The 10,995-nt window shown below is 43.8% G+C and overlaps 1 protein-coding gene across 1 annotated transcript in view; it reads left to right on the forward strand.

Annotated features, from left to right (window-relative positions):
- LOC310900307 (uncharacterized protein) overlaps positions 1–8,581 on the forward strand; it is a 178,942-nt gene extending 170,361 nt beyond the window's left edge. Inside the window, exon 3 of the transcript XR_014584995.1 lies at positions 5,985–8,581. The gene's annotated coding sequence lies outside the window, so the exon portion shown is untranslated. The remainder of the gene's footprint in view (positions 1–5,984) is intronic.
- The last annotated feature ends 2,414 nt before the right edge of the window (positions 8,582–10,995 follow it).

Here is a 10,995-nt window from a genome sequence, read left to right on the forward strand (position 1 = left end):
CGGCTATGCCAAACATCTATTCAAAGGGAATTCCTTTTGATTTTCCTTTTATTCCATACCTCATAAAATGTTCCAAGACAGCAGTCATTATCTAAATGATTATTCAGCTGGATAGTCCAGCCATTATCTTAATTGTTCATCCAACCTTGCTCCAATCCTTCAACGAGCACTGCTTATTTCAAAACTCCATTTTCAGCTCCTGGGTGGAAATAAAAAGATTTAACCTTGGGGTAGAAAGAATGAAGGAAAAATCTTATATGAAGTATTTTAATGGATATTGAAAAGAGTGGAGAGAATAGGGAGGAGCAAACGATGTGGATATTAGTAACCATCTTCAATCAATTTTAACACTGAATGAACAGATACTGGAGGCTGCTGACACATCTGCATATTATCAAGTTCAGAAACAATCATCTGAGATCTTCTTTAAGTGTTGTAGGAAAGGATATTTCTATTCTATATGTGTACTCTATATATTTGATTGTGGGTATTGCTGATGGTTTTAAATGCATCTTTTAGGAAAGGATCATCTATTAAAAAGGCTGTAGCACTCCTGGCAACATTTTAGCTGTGAGTTAGCTGCATAGATTAATGAAAAATCCCTCTGCAAGCACATCTGCACCAATTCATAGAAAATCAAATTTGGAACAAATGAAAATCTAGGCAAAGACTGGACAATCTGCAGAAAGCTGGGACCGTTAGGATTAGCTGATTAAAAATATTGCTACTGTAACTGTTTCTCATGAGGAAGTTAGGCATATTGTTGCTCATCACGCACAATGTGCCAAAGGTACTGCATTTTTTAAATGTTGCCCTACATGCTGTTCCAGTTTTTAGACTGCCTTTGGGAAGGAGCACAGGGGAGGTGATAGCAGCTTGAAGATCTCCTGAGAGTGTAATGTGGTGGGTACAGGATGGAGCTGTAGCCCCAGGACACTTCGTTCTCACTGGTGAAGTGGACCCAGAAGCAGGGGTGTCTGGAGCAGCCTCACACCAACTGAATGACCCCTTAGGAAGCCGAGAGAGATCAGGGAATCTCTGAGGCTGTTTTCTCTCACATCAGGTGATGGTTTACTCTTGAATGAGGAATACTTGCAGGGAGAATGAAATCAACTCTGCGTCCCAATCAAGTCACAGGCTGGGTGCTGAGCTAAGCATGAGGTCTATGACGAAACCACCCTATTAACAAGTGGGACCATTGCCAAGCCACCTTAGTTATAATGCTCAGGCAATTTTGGCACTGAAATCTGTGCAAACAGTTTGCAAAATTGCTGTGTAGCACAGAACATTATTTTGCTTACGTGATTCTATTTCTCTTCCTGGTTTCTTTCAAGGATTTAACTGGCTGAAAGATTGAGGTGTGATAAGCAAAATAACAGCGGTGACAGTGCAAATGAATCCTACGGGTCCCAGTAACAGGCTTAGGGACGCCATACACATTGCCCCAGAGGTGTACTCTTACTTTCTCAGAAATTTGTCCGGAAAAAAAAATAAATAAATAAAAAGAGAGAGAGAGAAAAAAGATTAACTTAGTGATGTAACTAATCCTTCAGATTGCTTGGCAGCTCCCCGGAGACAGTAGTTTTAACTGAGGATTGGAAAGAAATGCCATTCCCTGTACCAAGATCAGCTGCTCCATTGAACTGCACCTATGCAACAAGCCCATCAGGTTTGGGCTGCAAAATGTGCTCGATGCACATTTGTTACCAAGTAGCATTGCTGTGTATGGGTGCAAGTCCAGTGCTTGGAGACTTGTCATGCACGTGCTTAGCAGTGGTGATGCACATGTGCAGGGCTTGGACACACTGCAATTTGTGCCTGTGTTTCCATCCAAGGTCTGACAAACGAAGAAAGGACGGTGCAGATAACTGGTTATGCACTCCAGCACCACAGGAAAGCATCAATCTGGAGACAATTTACTCTTCAGTAAAGGAAGATTGCCTCTGAAACTGTGCAGTCTCATTTCTTCACCCCTTTTCCCAACTCACACTTGAGTTTCTGAACAACTCTATAGAAAATGATGACTTGAAAGAGGGTGGCATCTATGCATAACATTTTGTCATTTTCTCTAATTTTCTGTATGTACTTTTCTAATCACTGCCAATGCTGTCTTCAAGTCTCAATTGCTCTATTTTTTATCTAAGCCTACACAAACTATTTCTATGGTAGGCTTCTGTTCATTTTCCCATTATTTCTCAGCTAAAACTTTCCAATTATTTTGTCTTTAGTTAAAAGAGTTTGCTGCTTCAAATTCACCCTGGGCAGCTTCATTATTTTCCTTTCCAGCTATCTGTCCTGTGTCAATTACAGGTCCATTTCTGCTATGTTACCAAAGCAATGATACTCCAGTTTTCTAATATAGTGATAATGACATTTGGCTCATATTTTTTTCATAATTGTGCATGGATTTCAATCTAATATCTGAAATTCATTTGTATTTTAAATGTGGTGAAGTAGAAATGTAGTTATCTTTTAAATGAGTGGGGGACGTGAATACAGGCGCCATTGCCTCCCTGTTAACTTTGCTTTCTGGAAGAGCTACTGTAAAAACTGCTCAGTACAACTGCCTGATTTTTATTGATAAATGTGCCTAGTTGGTGGCATTCCTAAGGCACTTGACACCACTGAACCAAACAGTTGACCTTGAAGTAAGAGTACCACATCTCATTACAGGGAGAATACTGAGAATAAACACCTATCTCATAGGTGCCTATTTCTTACATTATTTTGCAATCCTTTACATTTACAATGCATAAGTAATCATTAGAAGCACATCTGAACCAAAATAACAAATTCATATATTTTGGAGATACTTAAGTCTGGACCTGAAAACAATATTTGCTTGTAGTAATTACCTCACTGATGAGTTAAACCTGAAGTTCAGCCCTCATTTACTTGAAACATAGAATTTTATTTATTTATTTTACTCTGGAGCCCAAAGTAAGGTCACTGTTGTGATTCCCCTTGTCATTTTCATCGTGAGATGCTGGATGCAGTGGGATGAACCATGCTGACTCATATTCCTAGGTCTGTGTGATGCATTGTAATCAAATTCACATTTTTCTGTAAGAGACATTTATGGTGGCTAACAGGGTAGAACAAAGCAGCGTCTTTGGGAAAGGGGGACTTGGAGGGAGACCCAGACTGTGTTCTGCAAGTGCAGAAGCTTTCCCATGAAAAACAAGACAGAGGCATCCAGGTCGTGGAAGATGCAGCTCTTGTGGATAGATGTGACTTCCAGCTGCAGGGTTTGTAAGCTACGGGATGGGGAGCGGGGCCAGGGAGTTGGAAGTCTGTACGAAATGAGCATTTAAAACATTACATTTTGTTATTATTATTATTTAGAAATTCAGAGATTACCTAAAAATGCTGCCAAAACCTAATGTAAAGGCTGAACATTTTTTTCCTGTAAGTTCTAGCTGTTTATTTAGCTTTCAGAAGGATAGATGAGCTGTACTGTAACTCCTGTGCTGTTGGTACTATATTAAGATAGCACAAAGTTGTTGCAGGTGGCTGCTCTGTTTGCAGTTTGCTTCAGAGATCCTGTCTGGAACAAACAGTGTTCAAAAGGGAGCTTATCCCAAGGCAAAAGGAAAAACAAATTAAGGGAAAAGAGCTGCATCTCAGACCTTGTGACCCTGTTGTGCTGATAAATGCCTAAAGCAGGAGAAGTACGGCCTTCACTTTTACTTGATTTCTCAAGCGGGTCTGACAATGCCAATTCCTCTCTGTCAGAAATTTCAAAACTTGCTTTGAGAGCATAATAACTTTATCTACAGCCCATGAAACCACAAAGGGGGCTTTGTTTCAAGCTGTTAGAGGTTTGGATTTGTACTGAAATACAAACAGGCATATGTCCTTTGTTGGTGCACGCTGTTAGTACCGTACTGTGTGTTCTGCTGCTACTTAATATGTGACAATTTTCAGATAATTGGAAAACACCAGCCAATCTGCAAATTAAATTTCAATGAAGTATGAATTATAACAGGTCCTGCCTGCCTCACACCTCTTTGCTTCCTCTACAACATCTCTCTGTGAAATGATACATTCCAGCAGTATGTATTACTACTCAGGGCGAAACTTCAGTACTGCCAAACTGAGCTGCTTAGGAGACAAGGGCTTTTACTTTTACTTGTACTTTTTTTTTTTTTTTTAATCCTCACCGTGTTGTATTAGTCATTGAATGCATCTGGCAGTCTGTTTAGCCTAATGAAATAAATACTTTACTAGCATGCATTGGTTTTGCGCTTCATACAAGCTGCTGCTATTAATTTACATCAGGAAACAATTTTGCTTCACAAATATAAGATAAGAGAAAGTCATTGCTCAAAGTCATTGTATCCTATGTTGTGATGCAATAACCAACAAAACAGTCAATTAAGAACTATCTAATAGTGAGCTCTCTTGAAAATAAGGAATTGTTTTTAAGTATTATTATCCTTTTGATATGAGTGACTAATGGGAGAATGCTTTATTTTGATTAAACATAGCAAGTGGTGATAGTGCTAGACATCTTTGATGAATTATATTCAGTCACAAGGATGGGCAGTTTCAAATGTGAGAGGGATCCAACAACAGCTGTCTGCTCATGGCTGCAAACCCCTTCTCCAGCCAGACCACCAACCCTAGGGGTGGTTGTTGATTCTCTTGGAGGTATTTATAGATACACACACTTACATCTCCGTGCTCACAATCTTCTGAATGTGTTGAAGCTTTGCCTACCGACAGTCTTTCTGCTGATGATTTACTGACTCCCTCCTCTCTCTCTTTTTCGCTGCAAATCAGTTTCAAGAAGGCTTAGCTCAGAATTTACCAAAGTTGCTGTTATTATTTTAAATGGTCAGCAGGAGATAACTAGCCCATACTGACAGAATCTCTCTCTGAGAAACTTGGAATAATTTAGGAATAATTTAGAGTTTAAGACTACGTCCTTACTTGTATCTGGGGGCATTTGCATTTGAATAATGCCAATTAAAAGTGCCCTTAGAAACTGCTGAAATAAGAGTAATTTCTGAGGCCTGCCTTGCTTTCTAATTACAACTTGCTCAGAAGTTATACTCCCATGGCACTCAGCATTAACAGAAGTTAGAAATGGCACACACTTCTGAGATGACTTTCACTAAGTATTTCCTCCATCTTGCACTGAATTTCTTGTGTTTCCATAAGTCTATGTTTGACTGTTCAGTCAATGGGCTGCCAACATTTCCTCTGGGAATTAATCCTATATATTGATACATTTTTTGTCAGAAAGGTTTTCTGCTATGAAACCAACCGCGTCACTATTTTTAACATCAGTCAGTAGTTTGTAAAATTCACTCTCTGATGTTTGAATCTTTAGCTGCTGATGTCACATTTATTCAATTTTATCCTTTAATAACTCCTGGCTCCCAACAAAGTATTCAAAGGGTAGCAAAAACTACTCTAAACACTGAAGCTTGAGTAGTGGCTTTATTGATGCAGAGGTAGCATGGAAGGATAACTAGCTGTTTTTCTAGTTGGAGATGCCGTGGCATGCCTGAATTTTCCACTTATTAAAATAGTGCTGGTAGATCTGAAAGACATTTCACGTGCATAAGAAACTTCTGAAGTCTTATCAAGGCAGGAAAGGAGATGGGTGTTGTCATCACCGATTCTCATTCTCTGGGAACTATTACCAGGTGGCAGAGTCCAGGGCAGCCTTTGGTGTGCTCTGTGACCACACCGAGGCCGTAGCCCCGTAGGGAAAGGAACCAGCTAGGGATGCAGGAAAAGCATCAGCTCTCCTTCGCTTCTTTCTGAGGAGGCAGCTGGTAATTGCTCACTAGGAGAAAAATCTGGTTTAAATATTCCCACTTCAGTTCATCAATACTTTTAAATAAGAAAGTTATGTCCACTTCTTCAAGAAATGTTCTTCCATTCACATGGCTAAGTTAAACTTAGAGCAATACTACAAAGACCCACTGAATTTGCTTATTGGTGTCTTTTCCGCTGTTGTTTATTTCCAGGCTTCTTCCTTCACCCTTGCAACTTCCACGGGACTTTTTTCCGAGGAACTCATTTTAGCCCCAGATCTTGCAAGCTGAGATATTTATACAACCTAAGCCCAGAGTCTCTGAGGAGCAACTAGGATTACCAAACCATTAAATTTCAGTAAGATGAGACTTCTCAGATTCTATGGATTTTACAGCATTTTTGCAGACTGACAGGCACTGTCAGCTGGGAGCTCAGCATGGTTTCTCGTTCCCTGCTACCAGGTAGATGTTCACCTGCAGCTCCATCCGTTCACAAGTACATGGTTCTCCTGGACGTTTTATTGCCAAGCTCTAGAAAAAATAAATATGAGATGTCAGAGAAAAACAGAACATTTCTATTTTAAGGATAAATAATACTATTGCTGGAGGATAAAAATGCCATCAAATTTATTAACTCTAGTGGTAATGTCTATTTAAAATGGTATCGAAAAGCAGTCTGCTATGTAACTAAACTATTAAATAAAGGCCCAAATAACATTTCTTTGTTCAACCAAACCGACACCATTGGTAATACCTCGCTTGCCCACAGTTTAGCTGAGGACCAGGTATCGCTTTCCTGGACATTGCTTTCTGAATAAGTGTATGGCAAACTCATAAAGCTCATTACCACCATCTGATGCTCTGCTCTGACCACTGGTTTTGTTGGAGTCACAGCAGATTATTATTTTTTCCAACAAGATGAGCAGGCCTATTAAACACGGAATAGAGACTGAACCCAAAACTTGAAGCTGATGGTGTTTTCTGAAATGGCCACGTACCAGCTGCAGTGCTGTCGGTATGTGTTCTGCTGTTGGTTTGAAGGGAGCAGGATGTGACCTGTGGTACCTTTCATGGCAGGGCATTGCAAGCATGCTACCATTTAGGGATCTACTCATCCTCTAATATGCACCCTGAAAATGCTGCAACACTGTTTATTGTCTTTATTAAGGTTGTGCCCAGTTTATGCTAATTTTGATAGAGGAAAGACCACGCTCTGTATCACTTATGCACATTTATGCGTAAGGCAGTATTTTCGGCATGCATCAGGGCCCTAGGTGCCCCAAGAGGCTCCGATTGCCCTGAGCAGCCTTGGCTGGGGGTGGCACCCGGGCACCCTCTGCCCCTGGCTGGGCCCTGCATTTGCGCCCCAGTGTTTGCCCTTCCACCTGAGCCGTGCTGTGCCTGTACTCGGCTGGCTGCACGTCCCTGTCCCTGCCTCAGCTCCCGGCTGGACCTCAGCCCTGCTCCCCACCGCAGCTGGGTCTGGGGGTCTCAGGGCCCTGGCCAGCCCTGGTCGCTGTCCCAGCTCTGGACTTCTTGCCCGGTGGGTGCCCGCTGCTACCCCAGCCCCCCTGCCCCACAGGACACCTCCACACACACACCCAGGACCCCTGAGGGTTTGCTGGATGCTGATGGGCTTGTTCTGTCTTTTCTCAACACATTCACAGAGAATGGAAGAATCTGTATTTTGGTACCTGAATAGAAACTGGGTCGTCTTGGGCTTCTGCGTTTTTTGTTCCCTGTGCTATGAATAATTCTTAATCAGGACATGGCTCGCAGAAAAGCAAGGAGAGAGAAGCTGGAAACAGAGCTCTTTTGGCTTCAGCTAGTGCTGTTAAATGCCTGGGTGTTTGGAAATGAACATTTGGACTGTGCATTGTCTCATTGTTCTTCCTTGTAGCCAGTCTCTCTCCTCCCCTCTTGGAATAATTTACATTTTTTTAATTTTTTTTTCCATCCAGTTTTCTTTTTTTTTTTTTTTTTTTTTTTAATGAGAGTTGGTGCAGTATATCTCAAAATACTTGAAGCAATGCTGAATCCCACTTAAAAGAACTCACAGGGGTCTCCCTCAGGGGGCCCAGCTGCTTGTGAAAGGCACAGAGCCTCCAAGCAGATGTTGCTGCTCCTCCAGCAATATGCATTAATATCAGGAAATGTATTCCCTTCTGGCTTCCTCCTTAAGGCAACTGTTAGTGAGTAAGGTGCCTTTGCCCTGTGTGCTGGTCAATTTGCTAATCTGAGCTGGTTAGATGACAAACGTGTGCAGTATTGCATACGGGAGTAATATAACCCAGCTGGGTATGATGCACTTTTCATCCAAGCAGGGCTTAGCCTGAAACCTTATTTGTCTTGTATTTTAATGCGGTGTCACCAAGATAATTACAGAGCAGATAGTTTCCTGCTTGGCTTGAGATGAGCGAACGTTAACAGTTTTTATTAGCCAAACCCAAGAGGTGAATGCTGACAGAAGGGAAGCTGAATGGACTCAGTCAACACGCAAGAAGACAGGTGCGGCGGTGAGAGACCTGCAGCCTGTTGCTGAAGGACTGGATGAAATCAGCATCGTTCAGGGGCTGATACTCTGCAAAAGCTTCATAGACTCTGTACAATGTAAGGAGGTTGTGCAGATGGAAGTTGTTTTATATGTACCTCATAATAATTTTCTTAGTAAAACAAGCAGCCTCTTGTTGTTCCTTCATGAAATAAAAAAGGGCCGGTGCCTGTTTTCCATTTTTGACCTTAACTCTTAGTTTATCTGTACTTTCTTTGGAGGGAATTAGCAGGGAAGATAGATTGATGCAAGTCTCCCTTCTTTCTCATTACATGCTACACTCAAAAGATCTTGCCTGAAAGCTTCATTCAGCTAGAGTGCGAAAGCTGAAGCTGGAAAACACAATCTTAAAGTGGTTTCATCCCAGCCCAACACCTTTAAAATGAAACCAGAGCACAGAAGATCTGAAATGACTCCGTGGGCATTGCAGGAAAACGTTGGAGGCCTCTGCACTGCTGAGGAGGCCCCAGGTGACCACAGCAGGTGGAGCAATCAGACTATAAACACCACAGAGGAGATAATGGAGAAATCCAAGTAACCCAAACACTAGGGGGGCATATGAAAGTTTCGATATGGGTCATCTGAGGTCACCAATTGGCCTGTGGGGTCATCGCAGGTCACCACTCCTCAATTTTGGGGGTTTCTGGGGTCATCTGAGGTCACCAATTAGCCTGTGGGGTCATCCGAGGTCACTGCTGCCAAGTTTTTTGGGTTCTGGGGTCATCTGAGGTCACCAATTAGCCTGTGGGGTCATCTGAGGTCACCGCTCCTCAATTTTTTGGGTTCTGGGGTCATCTGAGGTCACCCATTAGCCTGTGGGGTCATCTGAGGTCACCTATACAAAGTTTTTTGGGTTCTGGGGGTCATCTGAGGTCACCGCTGCCAAGTTTTTTGCGTTCTGGGGTCATCTGAGGTCACCAATTAGCCTCTGGGGGTCATCCCAGGTCACCGCTGCCAAGTTTTTTGGGTTCTGGGGTCATCTGAGGTCACCAATTAGCCTCTGGGGGTCATCCCAGGTCACCGCTGCCAAGTTTTTTGGGTTCTGGGGTCATCTGAGGTCACCAATTAGCCTCTGGGGTCATCCAAGGTCACCACTCCTCAATTTTGGGGGTTTCTGGGGTCATCTGAGGTCACCAATTAGCCTGTGGGGTCATCTGAGGTCACCACTGCTAAGTTTTTTGGGTTCTGGGGTCATGTGAGGTCACCAATTAGCATTGTGGGGTCATCCCAGGTCAACACTCTACGGTTTTGGGGGTTTCTGGGGTCATCTGAGGTCACCAATTAGCCTGTGGGGGTCATCTGAGGTCACCGCTGCCAAGTTTTTTGGGTTCTGGGGTCATCTGAGGTCACCAATTAGCCTGTGGGGTCATCTGAGGTCAACACTCCTCGATTTTGGGGGTTTCTGGGGTCATCTGAGGTCACCAATTAGCCTGTGGGGTCATCTGAGGTCAACACTCCTCGATTTTGGGGGTTTCTGGGGTCATCTGAGGTCACCAATTAGCCTCTGGGGTCATCCGAGGTCAACGCTGCCAAGTTTTTTGGGTTCTGGGGTCATCTGAGGTCACCAATTAGCCTGTGGGGTCATCTGAGGTCAACACTCCTCGATTTTGGGGGTTTCTGGGGTCATCTGAGGTCACCAATTAGCCTGTGGGGTCATCCGAGGTCAACGCTGCCAAGTTTTTTGGGTTTTGGGGTCATCTGAGGTCACCAATTAGCCTGTGGGGTCATCTGAGGTCACCGCTCATCAATTTTTTGGGTTCTGGGGTCATCTGAGGTCACCAATTAGCCTGTGGGGGTCATCTGAGGTCACCTATACAAAGTTTTTTGGGTTCTGGGGTCATCTGAGGTCACCAATTAGCCTGTGGGGGTCATCCCAGGTCACCGCTGCCAAGTTTTTTGGGTTCTGGGGTCATCTGAGGTCACCAATTAGCCTGTGGGGGTCATCTGAGGTCACCGCTGCCAAGTTTTTTGGGTTCTGGGTTCATCTGAGGTCACCAATTAGCCTCTGGGGTCATCTGAGGTCACCAATAAGCCTGTGGGGTCATCCGAGGTCACCACTGCCAAGTTTTTTGGGTTCTGGGGTCATCTGAGGTCACCAATTAGCCTGTGGGGTCATCTGAGGTCACCGCTCATCAATTTTTTGCGTTCTGGGGTCATCTGAGGTCACCAATTAGCCTCTGGGGGTCATCCCAGGTCACCTATACAAAGTTTTTTGGGTTCTGGGGTCATCTGAGGTCACCAATTAGCCTCTGGGGGGTCATCCCAGGTCACCGCTGCCAAGTTTTTTGGGTTCTGGGGTCATCTGAGGTCACCAATTAGCCTCCGGGGTCATCCCAGGTCACCGCTGCCAAGTTTTTTGGGTTCTGGGTTCATCTGAGGTCACCAATAAGCCTCTGGGGTCATGTGAGGTCACCGCTCCTCAATTTTTTGGGTTCTGGGGTCATCTGAGGTCACCAATTAGCCTCTGGGGGGTCATCCGAGGTCAACGCTGCCAAGTTTTTTGGGTTCTGGGGTCATCTGAGGTCACCAATTAGCCTCTGGGGGTCATCCCAGGTCACCGCTGCCAAGTTTTTTGGGTTCTGGGGTCATCTGAGGTCACCAATTAGCCTGTGGGGTCATCCCAGGTCACCGCTGCCAAGTTTTTTGGGTTCTGGGGTCATCTGAGGTCACCAA

This window comes from Anser anser, assembly GCF_964211835.1.
Source record: "Anser anser genome assembly, chromosome: 5".
Taxonomy (NCBI): Eukaryota; Metazoa; Chordata; class Aves; order Anseriformes; family Anatidae; genus Anser; species Anser anser.